General features: G+C 35.3%; 1 long non-coding RNA gene across 1 annotated transcript in view; it reads left to right on the forward strand.

Annotated features, from left to right (window-relative positions):
* LOC309661924 overlaps positions 1-14,478 on the forward strand; it is a 267,176-nt gene that overhangs the window by 238,710 nt on the left and 13,988 nt on the right. The gene's annotated exons all lie outside the window — the stretch shown is intronic.

The raw sequence follows: 14,478 nt of genomic DNA on the forward strand, positions 1-14,478 counted from the left end.
CTTCTTGTCTCCTCAAGCTGAGGATCATTTGAGGGAATTTCTTTAGCTCCTTAACTGGGTATTACATGGAGGAATTTCCTTGGTTCTGTGGGGATTGTGTGAGGGAATGAATCAAGTGGGCCTTTTCCCAGCTCCCTTAAGGTTTTATCTCTGATTTAATTATCTAGTCCCATGTGTAACTTTCACCTGATTAGGCACTCTGCCTCATCTTTTCCCATTGACTACATGCTTTTCCATAATTGCACTGTCTTAATCTGCTTGAGCTGCCATAACAAAATACTATAGATTGGGGAAATTAGAATCATAAATTTATATTCTCACAGTGCTGGAAGTCTGGGATCATGGTACCAGCATACTTAGGTTCTGGTAAGAACTTTTTTCCTTGCTTGCAGGTGACTGCTTCCTTGCTGTGTACTCACATGGCTTTTCTCATGTGCATGCCCATGGAGAGAGAGAGAGTGAGAGAGCGGGTAAGCTCTCTTGCTGCTTTTCTTATAAAGGCACTAATCCTCATGTCCTTATCTAACCATCATTCCCTCCTAAAGGTCCCATCCTCAAATATCTTCACATTGGTGGTTAGGGCTTCAATATGAATTTGGGAGGCACAAATGTTCAGGCACTAATTCTGTTCAGTACCTTGAGAAATGGAAAAATTCACCATGGAAACATTTAAAACTTTAATATTCTGGACTTTTTGGAAAATTTGGGACTGCCCCAAATTTTGGGCTATTTAAAGCCTCCCTTTCCCATCACCCATTCCTTCTCTTTCTTTCTTTGTACTACCTTTGGTCTTCCTTCGGCTCCTGTGAATCTTTTATCTCTCTCTCTTCAACATCTCCAACTCCTCCACCACGATGTCCACCTCTGCCAGACCTTTCCCTTCTCACTTTGGCCCTAAGCTCTTTATAGTAACTCCATACTCCAGCTTTACTTGGGCTCTCAAAGGGCTCAGGACCCTAAAAGCAACTGCCTGAGACTGAAAAAGCTAACTGGAAACAGTCTGGGTATCATATCACTCATATGAGCTTTGGAGACCTCAAGATGGCCACTTGTTCTCCTCTTTTTTCCCTTGTCCAATATTTAGTCTATAGGCTAAATAAGATTACACACCAGAGCAAAAAAAATTTAACGCTCTCCTCCACAAATGTTAGTGGGTATCCTTTAATCCCATATTAAACAGGCAAACTTAAATTTTCCCATCTACCAGAAACATAATCCTGGTAAAAATATAAAGGTAGGGATTAGAGCCAGACCTTCTCTACAAACCAGTGAGTTTTGTATTTCTGTGTTTATGTCTGACTCATAGCTGAAATTTTAGAATTGAACCTATAAGCTCTGCATTTGGGTCTGTTTGGTCTGTCTATGCATGTATGTATATGCATATATATGTGCTATGAACTGAATTATGCCTCCCCCTCAATTTATATATTGAAGTTCTAACCCCCAATATAACAATATTTGGAGATAGGGCCTTTAAGGAGGTAATTATGGTTAAATGAAGTCAAAAGAGTGGAGCTCTATTCTGATAAGACTGATGCCTTTATAAGAAGAGGAAGAGACACTAGAGCATTCCCTCTCTCTCTCTCTCTCTCTCTGCACACACAGAAGAAAGGCTCTGTGAGAAGCAGCCATCTGAAAGCCAGCAAGAAAGCTCTCACCAGAACCTGACTATGCCAGCACCTTGAACTTGGACTTCTGGCATCCAGAACTTTAAGAAAATAAATTTCTGTTGTTTAAGCCACTCAGTCTGTGGTCTTTTGTTATGCCAGCCCCAATTGACTAATATGCAAATTCGGGTACTGTGAAGTGGGGTACTGCTGTAACAAATACTTAATAATGTGGGATTGGTTTCAGAACTTAGTGATGGGTAGAGGCCAATAAAGTTTTGAGGTTCATGCTAGAAATAGCCTACATGATCTTTGAAGGGAGTGTTGCTAGAAATATGGACATTGAAGGTGATTTTGGTGAGGTTTCAGATGGAAATGAGGAACAGGTTTTTGGAAACTAGAGGAAAGACCATCCTTGTTATAAAGTAGCAAAGAACTTGGCTCCTCTCTAGTGTTTGGTGGAAGGTAGAACTTGGGAATGATAAATTTATAATTTAGCTGAGGAGATTTTTAAGCAAAGTATTGAAAGAGAGGTTTAGTTTCTCTCTACTACTTATAGTAAAATGCAAAAAAGAGGTAAACTGAAGGAAAAAGGAATCAGAACTTGAAGATTTGCAAAATTCTCAGCCTATCTATACTGTAAAAAGTGATGGAGCATGTTCTGAAGAGAACACGATGAGTATGGCTGAACAACCATTTGATAAAGAAATCATGGGTGCAACTCATGGATTTAATCAGCCACCTCAGCAGAAGCCAGGAATAGAGGTGGAATTATAGCAGCAGAAACACAACTGGAACTAAAGGGGAGAGAAAACACGACAGAATGAAGGAAGGCTGTCAGACTTCTGGGATTCTACAGGACAGGATCATAAATCTATTCAGTTGTGAATATACATTCATTATCTTTCAAGAACAGGGAAGAATAACACCAAAGATAATTCAGAGATCATAGCAGGAGGTGGAGGTTGACACTCCCACCATAGGCTCAGAGGATAAGGCTGATTCCTCCTTGATTTCACAGGATAGAACCACCTCCTCAGTTTCACTGGACCACACTGCCCTTATAAATAGCCACAGGGCAAGGCGCCTACAGAGAGCTATGTAGAAGGGGCCATTAGAAAGAGCCATAAGGAGTATTCTGTTCTGCTAGCCTGAGCAGACTAACATAGTATGTATATATGTATATATGTATGTATGTATGTATGTATGTATGTAAGTTATGCATGTGTAATATTTTCCTAACTCTGGATGGTATTACCAAGTTAAATTATAAAATTCCTCAAAGGAGCTCTATTCTGATTGGCTTAGAGATCAATAAGAGTTTATATAAGTTGAATGTTCCTAAAATTGCCAGAAATTAAGACTAATACAATTTTTTTTTTTTTTTCCTATTTGGATATGTTCCTCCTAAACTTATATTCCACTGACTAACTTTACATTATATCTACTAGATGTTTAAGATATGAAAATGTAAATTTATGATTAATCAAATTGAATAATTATTTTGACAAACTTTATTTCAACAGTAATTATGTTTTATAGTTCATCAATATGAAGATATAATCTCCAAGATCTTTTGATAACTTAAAATCTTAGACTCAGGAATCTAACCCCTAACCCTGGTGGTCCAGTGGTTAGGACTCTGCACTTCCACTGCAGGGGGCATGGGTTCGATCCTTGGTTGGGGAACTAAGATCCCACATGCGGTGGCATGACCAAAAAAAAAAAAAAAAAAAAAAATCTCCTAGATTTATGTTACATTAGGTTAACTAATGACTATTCTTTCAATACTTAAATCATTTCTATGTAAGATGAAATACTGAAATATAAATTACTAAGCCTAATTTTAAGACTCTACGTATTTGGGTCTGTTAATGTTATTCATTTTTGATCACATTTACAAGTTATATTACAAGGACATAAACGGTTATAAAAATTGGAGTATGTATATTCTTAAGCTGTAAGACAAACCCCTGGTCTATGACACTGAGTTCACAATTATCCACTTTACACTTTTCTCTGTGAAATGGAAGCTAATATAGTTAAAATTTATAACCAATATATGTTAATGAGACTCTACCAGAAGAAACAGTGGCAGAGAAAAACAAATTTCTATACAGGGTATTCAGGAATTATTTTCGTTAGGGGAAAAAGGAGTAATTTTGTCCTAGTGTAAAGTGATTAGTTATTCCATGTGAGAAAGAGGAAAGTGTAGAAGAAAACCTGAATGGGTATAGAAAGTTGTAAAGTTCTACAGACAGGCAATTTTATTTTTTATGTTTAAAGCTATCAAAGGTTTATTTATAAGAATTGTTTGAAAAGTGCTTTTGTGTAAAATAGTACATTGATGCAAAACTAACATCTGGTTTTCTCTCTGTTAAAATGACAAATTTTCTTGAATTATCGGTTTGTTATTAACAAGAGGTTGTAAAATGTGTATATTTACCTTCTGAATAATCTGCTTAGGAGGCAAAAATTCTGTGTCATATTGGAATTGTTTCTTGTGCTTTATTTTGACTTTATCATGACCATAATTAGTTAAGAAAATAAGTTTTCTCATTTTTGTGCTAAGTTCTTATTACATCTTATGTATACTTTAAAAACCCCTTATTGTCACAGTGATTTTTGATTGATTTTGTTTTGTGTGCCAAAAACAAGCAAATTTCCTTGTCAGTGGCATTTATATTTTAATAAACTTTCATTAGATCTTTTGTTTTTGAAAATTATCAATGATAAATTAATCACAACAAGTTTAAAGTCTTACATCCTCTACACAAAGTTTTTTGTTTTATTCTCATGCTTCCCTGAAAGCACTTGCAAATTAGCTACAGACCAGAATGCTGTCTTCAAAAAAGGACTGTCTTAGAGACCCTTAGAAAATGACTATGCCAGGTACTCTTGGGCATAGGTTTCTGACGGCATTGCTTAAATAACTTTGAGATCATACCATTGGACTGAGTCAGGATGTTCATAACTCTAATGTAGAAGCAAATGAGATCACAAGACAGCCCTGAATCTATCAGAACAAGAATTAATTACATAGGACAGAAAGAACTCATGAAGGAAGATTATGGATTTTGCTTAGAATACTGCTGATTTAACATCCTATTTTCTGGATATGAGGAACCTCTTTTTCTTTTCTCTTTTTCTCTCTATAATTCCTAACAATTTAGTAGACTATATTCTTATAAACAGAAATGAAACATTTATCCTGATCCCTTCATATTTTAGAAAGTCTTATGGATTGAATGTTTTTATTTTATGGCAATATAACTTTGGCTTAGGTTCAATGTGTCTTCCTTTGTTAGCAGGACATAATTGAAATCATTGGTAATAAACCAAGGCTTTGACTGGAATGTCATATTTGAGAATGATACTTTAAATCACATATGACTAGACACTATTAAGGAGTTCAAGTTAACTTTATGGAGCCAAAACTCACAAAGCCTTATTAGGAAAACTAGTGAAGTACCTAGCTTTACAGAGTTTCCAGGCTTACAGTTGACAAGGATTCGCATTTCTTTGCAGGCATAGGGAATTTAGGATATTTTAGGGAACTCTAGAAGAGAGAAATTCACCCAAATTTATAGGTACTGAAGGTGAAGTATAATGATGAGTTCTTGGTTTGGCTTCCTAGCCTTAAGAGGCTTTTGAAACGCTATCTGAGATTCCTCATGAAAATTTTCAGCAAAGTAAATTTTAGAAGGCCTATAAGGGCAAATCACCATTCTTTACCTATGAAATAATGAGGCCAAATCTAATGAAAGAAACCTTAATTTATGATCTAGAATAACCTTTCTTTGACATTATCTTTGATCAAAGGAAGGGTGACTATAGAAAGAAATTTTGTGTATCAGTGGACAACCATAGAACTCCATGCAGGTTATCATATTCTGGCCCTCAATTGTTTTTGAGCTATTTAGCATCGCTTGCCAAATTGTAAGTAACAAATGGATATGAAAAACCGGTTTTGTTACCTATATTTCAATTGGACTGGATCCTTTCATCTGTCATGGATTGTCAACCTTTACAATATTTTCAATTCTTCTGGCTTTCTTCAATATTTGACTATACCCCCAACTAATGTTTCCAATTTTTCTCCCTCCTTCCTTACTTGGTATTACCAAGAGCTAAAACCTGACTAACCAGACTCTTATATGGACTCTAGGTAGCCATGTAACAGACCCTTTCCTCCAACACGTGAAGAAAAATATGTGAGCTAAATTCTGAAAACTTGATAACCTTGAAGGACTTATCACCACAGTAGACTATGCATGGGACAAATTTCTTCCTGCACTATCTGCTGACTGGGTCATTAAGAAGTCTGATAAAGTTCTCAGGTCTTGCAAGCTCTTAGAGGAGAGATAACTGGAACACTGACATCTTATTAGCTTCAAGAAACTCAACAAGCACTGCTACATAACTGAAAGATTTTCATCCATCAAACTCTTAGAATTCACTGAATACCTTCTGGGGTTCAACTTCTGGCTTTTTACTTTAATACAATTTTTTCCATTAATAATTCTTATCTTCATTTTAAGCAACTTTCTTTTAAGATGCCTGAACCTAATGCAACTGACCTTTGCTACTATCTCTCAACAGATAGTTTAACTGATTTTACAGGAACAGTGCCAACAAGAGTCCTCAGGTGTCTACTTAGAAGCTACTTTGCCCCACTCTGATTTACAATCCCCTCTGAGTTACTCAGCAATGAATATTCATTTGGCTTAAGCAAATGGGGGAGCTGACAGTGTTAAACTCTACCAGATTCCTGTGCTCCCGGCAAACAGTGACAGGTAAGAAATTCCTCCTTAATCATTTTGTATTCTATAAAACAACTTACTGCAAAGAACCACTCTTCCTCTATGACTTAGGTAAGAGTCAATGATGCCTCCTACCTTACTCACCTATGACAAGGCTAGACACAGACCAAATTCTCATTCCTTGTCTCATCCATGATTAGCTAAACAATTTGTACTCACTGATCAATCTGGACAACATATCTGCTAACTTTAGTTGAGTAAACTTTAGTTTCATTTCTTTTCTTCCTCAGAACACACAAAACTGAATTTGATGCATGCCCAGCCTTAGCCAGTATTGGAATGTGAACCAACTTTCATAACAACCCCGCCGGAGAATCAAGAATCAGTTGATCTTAAGGAAAGACATTTTCTGATCAACTGTTTGATCACACCACCCAATCATTCCCCTCTTACTCACTAAGTTCTTTTTAGCCTTGTTAGTCATCCTATAAAAGAAAATACCTTTGGGCTTCCCTGGTGGCGCAGTGGTTGAGAATCTGCCTGCCAATGCAGGGGACACGGGTTCGAGCCCTGGTCTGGGAAGATCCCACATGCCGCGGAGCAACTGGGCCCGTGAGCCACAACTGCTGAGCCTGGGCGTCTGGAGCCTCTGCTCCGCAACAAGAGAGGCCGCGATAGTGAGAGGCCCGTGCACCGCGATGAAGAGTGGCCCCCACTCTCCGCAACTGGAGAAAGCCCTCACACAGAAACGAAGACCCAACACAGCCAAAAATAAAAATAATAAATAAAAAATAAATAAAAAATTAAAAAAAAAGAAAATACCTTTTTGCCTGATATTGAAGAGTCTTGCAGATCTTATCATGGTCAAAGTGTTCTCCCTATTGCAAAAGTCTCCCTCATCCTATGGCAATAGTGCCCTTCCTTCTATTGCAATTGTCCTTTTTAATAAAGCTTCTCTTTACCTAAGATCAGAATTTTTTACACTACCATTCTGCAACAGTTAGAAAAGTTTTATCTTTTCTTGAAAAAATAGTTCAGTGAAAACGTTTCATAATCTGTAAATTAGGAGTGACAACAAATAATATATATGTCACTTCCTTATTTTTCCAAGTCTTGTTAAACTATAAATTAAAAACCAGGCTTAATTAAAACACAAAATGATGTAGAAATAACACGACTTAAGAAACCAATGACACGTTTTTCTGATATATCCTTTTGAGTTATACTTAACAAGCTAACTTTAAAATGCCACATGTTGTGTTGTGATCTTACTACACATAAACATCTCACCCTATGCCAGCTTACTCCCCAAGATGAACTTTACCAAAACTAGTCTAAACCTTCTCAGTGATGTGAGTCCACTGATCACATGCTTGTATGCAGTAGGTTGTCAAATTACTGTAAAAAAATTCCAAATTCTTCTTCTCATTTTCTATATTTATCTTTTTGTGTACCAGTACCAAATACTTTGCAGTCCAGCCCTGCAGGCCATGGATTTCATAACACTCACTATGAATTCATAGGCCTTGGGGGTTGGCTCTAAAGCAGTTCCTGGTGCTAGAGATAATTTTGTCACCTATTGCACCAATGGCTGGGTTTTGGACTAAGAGTTCCCTATTGTTCAATGGCTCCTCCACTCTGCTGTTCCTCTCTGTGAAGTGTGTTGCCTTCAGCAAGACAGGAAGTCAGGGGATAAGAAATCAGCATTAAGATTGAATATTAAAAGTACTCCTACTTTCAATGTGGCTATAAAATTAACTAAGGACCATCCAATTTAAAAATATTAATTTTCTAAGTTAATTTAAAGATGAGAGAAATGCACATGTACCTGAATCTTTGAAGATCAATGGATAAATTTCTAATCCACTCTATGTTAGATTCATTTCTAGAATTCTTTTTTGCATGTTCTCTTACCATGTTTTAATGTGATTTTTAAGTTCATGTGATATTATCTCTTGATGTATTTCTTCAACAAGTGAAAAATATAATCAACCAATAGGAAATTAATCAAAATATCAAAGGCAAAGAATTTGCTGCACAATTAACTTAAGAAACCTTAATGTCTAATCTTCAACATTGAATATTTTGTCATTTCAGCTCTGAAGGATAGGCTCAAGCAATTTAACATACTCAATATATATGGTTGATACTCTAGTGAGGAAATTACTTGAAATGTGTGAATATTATTTAGGGACAATATTGGTGTGTAGGCAGAGCATATTAACCTGAACAAGATTTTCAAAAAGTCATGTAGGTACCTTACCCAGCACAGAGAGAGTACATTAACACGGAAAAGCAGATTCTTGAACTCGCTGCCCACTTTTTCACTAAGCAGAAGATTTTGTGGCCACAATGGGAGTGAATTAACATTTTTACTGTTTCTTGATACATGAAATCAAAGTCAGGAAGCATATCAATGTACACAAAATATTTACTATGAATGAAGTTGTACGTAGATTAGTATCAAAGGACACTCAGACTGGTCCACAAAGTAACCCCTTTCCCTCCTCCCAACTCTTCTTACAAGCCCACAGCTACAAAGGCCAAGATAATAAAATAAGTGTTAACCAAATAAATTATCTCTTATCCTTGTAGCATGACTTCCTCATTGATAAACAGGATAAAAATTCATCAACTCTGATTCTCTCATATCTGTACAGTGCATGGGCCAAGAATTTATTCATAATCTGCAAAGTTGGTTTCAATCAACTGGTTATTAAAATATCTACAGGCACCTACCACATAGTAATTATTTTTCTTCCTTTGATACATAGTTAATATTATGCATCATCTTGAAATATCATTCGATAAAAGATTTTTGACAATAACCTCCTCTACTTTCTCTTTGTTTGTAATATTTGTCATTAATATTGCAATTGGCTATATAGTTTTTTAAAGTAGTTTTTGCTATAAAGTGTGAAATCTTAAATGCTTCTCTTCTGTACGTTTAGCAAAAAATTAATCACTTTTATTGCATAGAAATTATTTCTGCATGTTATTTTTTTATTTTTTATTTTTTGCCTGTTATTTTTTAAAAAATTTCCCTTGGTTTACTGTATCAAAAATAAAAGAATCAATGACAATTTCCAACTTATTATTTCCAGTTCTTCTACCCCTCCCACTCCTGCAATGAGTGAGTATCACCACCACCACCACCACTACCAGCCCACCAGACAACTCATGTCTAAGTTCCCCTCTGCTGAGGAGGTACAGAATGTATCCCAAACTATAGGGTGGTGGGTTAGCCGCAGATAACTCGACATTTGGGAGTGGAGAAAATGAAGGTAGAGTCTTCAGGTTATAGGACAGTTACATTGTAACTGGGTGTTCATATACAAAAAAAGCTGCAGTTTCTCTATTTGGGGACCTCTCCATGGGAAACAAAAACGATCGCTCCACAGTTAGCCATGATCCATGCAGGCTTCTGGTACCTAACAGTGCAGGTATTTTCTACCTACTCCTCAGACAAGATAAGCCCTTCCTTACCTGCCTCCTTTCTCTTTCCTTCCCTTCTGTGCCTACTCCTTCTTTTCTTTTATCTCCCGGCTCCATGTCTTCCCTTACTCCTCTCTTTTCCTCCCTACCTTTATGATGTTAGACTTTCTGAGGATGATTCTGTAGTGGGTGATTTCCCTTACTCATGTGTCTGAGGAGAGTGGAATATTTCTCAGGCTATAAGCTGAATATTTCACAAGGAAGCAGGGGGAACACATCAATTAATCCTTCAAGAAAAGGTCTTGCCAGACATTTATGTCCTTGTTTGACAAGGTTTTATAATGGAAAATAAACTAGGGAATAGTGGTAAATTAATCTCTAGTCAAATATAATTCAATTTTTTAAAGATATTCATAAATGTACTTCCTATTTGTATTTTTCTCTTCCTGCTGCATATGTGAAATCATGACACTTGCAGACTTACGTGTCCCAGCATATACAGATTTGCATTCCATATTCAGCACTGGAGACTGGTTCACTCTTTGTTTATGATGTTATCTGTGGTTGTACTATTTATGTAACTCTTTCTATCGCTTTTCAGGCTTCAGTGAATCACATTTCAGTCATGGGTCCATTTTTGAGAACTGGGGATATCATGCAGCACAAGCATAAAAACAAAATTACAAATTTAATAATGTTAACAGTAGCATGAAAATATATTAGGTGAGACAAACGTTATCCTACCAGCTAGATATTTTCAGACAAACAAACCGATGCAGTCCTGAAAAGGACATACATAATTTTAGAGGACATGTATAACTTTAGAGGACCTAATTATCATTAACTGTATGAGTAATGGAATTTCCATACAAATAAAAATTAATCTTACATTTCAGATTTGTTTAAGTCTGTGAACAAATCATTTCAGGGAGTTGGGATTTTTCCTCTTCAGACTGACAAACTTCTTCCAACATAGCCACAAACCCATACTTTAACAAAGACTACTCTGTCTATCAAATAAATACCACTACGATCCCCTTCACATTTCTTGTCTCTAAATTCATTATATATTACTTTTTTTATTTTTTTGCCTTTTCCTTTTGAGACATCATATGTGTACACACACACACGTACACACATAATAATTAGGAAAGAGATTAGTAGGACCTCTGTGTTTTGATCTCTTATCATAATTTAAAGCAATTAATAAAGAGCACAGGAGCATAAAAACTTATCTTGACCTTAGAGTGCTTATCTCTAAAAAGCCAGATAAAACACAGCAGCAGCTTTCATTTGTCTGTAGCTTACGTCTTCTCCACAGAATGTGCAATGACTGCATCCTTACTCAAGAGGAATGCTGTGTAATCTCAGGAGCACAAAGAATCTGAAGGAAGGAGGCTGATACCAGAGGGAAAATAAACAAATAAATAAAGCGTTGCTGATTATAGCAATAATGATATTGTACATCCACTTAGAAAAGAGCCTTCTGGAAAGATCCAAATTTTACTTCTCTGACACACACTCAATACTATGTTGAATAAGTATGTAGTATGTGTGTTTATATACAAACAAAATACTTTGATGAATTTTCTAATAAACCTTTGGAAACTTAATTTTGTTGCAAAAATAACTATTCACTGTGTTAGTACCAATAAACTCGTTCAAATTAACTTCAAACTTCTTCTCCTTACTTGTAAAATAGAAATAATACCTAGCTTTCCTTTCTGCAGATACACTAAAGATCAAACGGGAAAATGTTTTTGAAATTAATTTGTAACCTGAAAGCAGCCACATAAATATAACGTTTTGATATAAATAGAGCTCTGTTCAAATAAATGAATAAAAGATCATAGTTGAAAATAAAAGTGATTATCCTAACTAACCCATGATTTATTATTTTTAAAAATAAGTTTAAATATATGTTTAAGGGAATACTTTCAGTAGCACTGACATGGAATCATATATATTAATACGTTTGTGATTATGTAAAGATCTAAAGTGATATAACTTTACATAGATTGATTCAGTCAGCATGTACTGAACTCATACCTTGAGTAAGACCCATTCTAGAGGAACAATGCTTAGTCTTGACTCTTGCCCTCACCGTGTGTGGGGCATTGGAGCACGTGTTACTGAAATAGTCATTTCACTAAACGTTATAGAAAGCAGAGGAAAAGACAGTATTAAATGAGTCCTCAGCATGTTGGTTTACATTTTATCATTAATTGTAAAAGTCATATTGAGTGAGATACTTTATCTTGTAGAGTTTATGGAAGGATCAATTATACACTGTGAAAGTAAATGGGAGAAAGGAATAAAAATGCTGCAAGAGTTGCCTTTACAGTAGGAATGGTATAGTGAGTCTTGAGTTGCTACATATACAAAGCAATGCTGATAGCTTCTGACCTTGGTGACAGACTATTCTTAAGCAAAACTTGCTTTCTACTCATGGCTAGGTATATTTTTACAAGATATTATCATAAAGAAAGAGAGATTACCAAAAAAGACATTGATCCTAAGATCAGTTATAAGCTCGTTAGTGTGTTTAGTTTTATCCATTTCAGTCCTGGTATAAACAATGAACGTTTTAGCCCTTCTTTTATATTGACAGAACTAAGAATTCTCAGTTCTATTATGATGTTAAAATGATGTCATCTTGTCAAAAGTCAGTCATTACGACAACTATATTTCATATATCTGAGAAGAAAGCCATATTTAAAACTTCTTGGTTATTATTTTGAAGAACTAGAGGATTCCTAAGTCAGTCAGGCCAAAGAGTACATGATCTGAAAAGGTGGATAATTTTTGGAAATTCAGAAAAAAATAGCATAGAAGGAAAAAATTGTGGTACTTTTATAGGGACAACTGAAAAATATAGACTCCCTAACAAATCTGGACTGATAAGAAGGATGAATTATATATATAATAATCATTATATTTCTTTGCATAATATACTTGAAGTAACTTTAAGGAGTTCTCTCAAGGCTATTAGATATAAGCAGTTATGATCACTTTTGTCACCTAATATTTGGCAGATATTTTGAAAATGATTATGATATTTTATAATATCTAAGATATTATTATTTTATAATTATGATATTTTATAATATCTAAGATATTATTATTTTATAATTATGATATTTTATAATATCTAAGATATTATTCACTTGCATTCTTCACAATAGACACCAATATAAGAAGGAGACGAAGACATTGAGTCACATGTTACCAAATACCTCACTGGAGTTCGGCTGAAGGCTAAAACCCAGTGATCTCTTCTTGATATAAAGTCTGACCTACAGACAAGTAGATTCAAAAATAATAGATTTAGAGACAAAGAAAAATTGTTGAAATATGTCAATATGTTTAAAAGAAAGCAATAAGTCAAATAAAGGTTTTTTAAAAAAGTCTAATGATCACATATGAGACAAAGTTTTGAGGAGACAAGTTTTGGCTTTGCCTTGTATAAGTTGATTTCCTTAGATGAAATTTCTTCTAAAAAGAGAAAGTTGACATAAATTACCCTTAAGGTGCCTCCAAGCATGGATCCAGCATTATTAGAGAGAGTATAGATTTTAAGGTTATTGTTTCCTGGATTTTAATCTGAAATACACCACATATTGTCTGGGTGAGCAATGGCAAGTTAATTAACTTTCATGAGTCTAAATTTACTCTTAAAATAAGTATCTGCCTTTTAAGACTGTGTAGGGGAGGGGCTTATATAAAATAATGGAAATTAAGTGCTTGGCACAGAACCTCACATTGTAGTCAACTATTCCCCTTTATTAATCTAAAATTCTATGAAATATAAAAGCCAGATTACTCAGGTTATGACCTAAAGATTATTGTCTCTAGGTCTTACTAGCTAAATGAACTTGGGCCAGTAACTATGTTTCTTCCTGTGTAAAATTAGAGTGTAAATATAAGCTTTGTTTCCTTTCTGCTCGTTATTATAATGAAGAAAAATAACATGAAAACATAGTCACAGAAATAGCTATACTCATGGACAGGGAAGGAATTAGCACTTCCGGGTGCTTACAGTGTTCTAGATGATTTGCTTGCAGTATCAGTCAATCTTCATTACAATCCTGTGAAGTATTTCTTTATTTCACAAGTAAGAAACAGCAGAAAGGGTAAGTAAGTTGGCCAAGGTTGGCCCAGTTCACCCAACTGTTAAGTCACAGAGCAGCAAAGTCAGTCCATGTATGTTCACTTACCCACTCCACACATGGCTTCTGAATAACTAAGGTTGTTAGCAAGAGGAAAGGATTTAATTTTAAATCATAAAGCAAGAATGATGAAGGGAAGGGTGAAGCATAGGCTAATAGATGCTATGAGCAACAATTTCAGTGTTCACTCATTTAGTAGAACAAAATAAAACTCACTAAGCTGATGAGGAGTCATAGATAATAAGTGAACAAATCACAAAATAAATGGAGAATTATTAAATACAACAAGATCGTTTAATGTGTATGTCTAATAGTGTATTTTTCCTATCTTTATAAAACTGATAGTGAGAAAAGGAAGAAAAATCCATGTTAATGCATCATATATTCTAATACACTTCAGCTGCAGATTAAAGGAACCACACCAGTTGCTGCAACTCCAGACAGAGTGGAGAAATCCTCTATGAGCCCCGTGGGTTTATAGAAGTCTATCAATCACCCTGTCAG

This window comes from Balaenoptera physalus (assembly GCF_965194825.1).
Source record: "Balaenoptera physalus genome assembly, chromosome: 5".
Taxonomy (NCBI): Eukaryota; Metazoa; Chordata; class Mammalia; order Artiodactyla; family Balaenopteridae; genus Balaenoptera; species Balaenoptera physalus.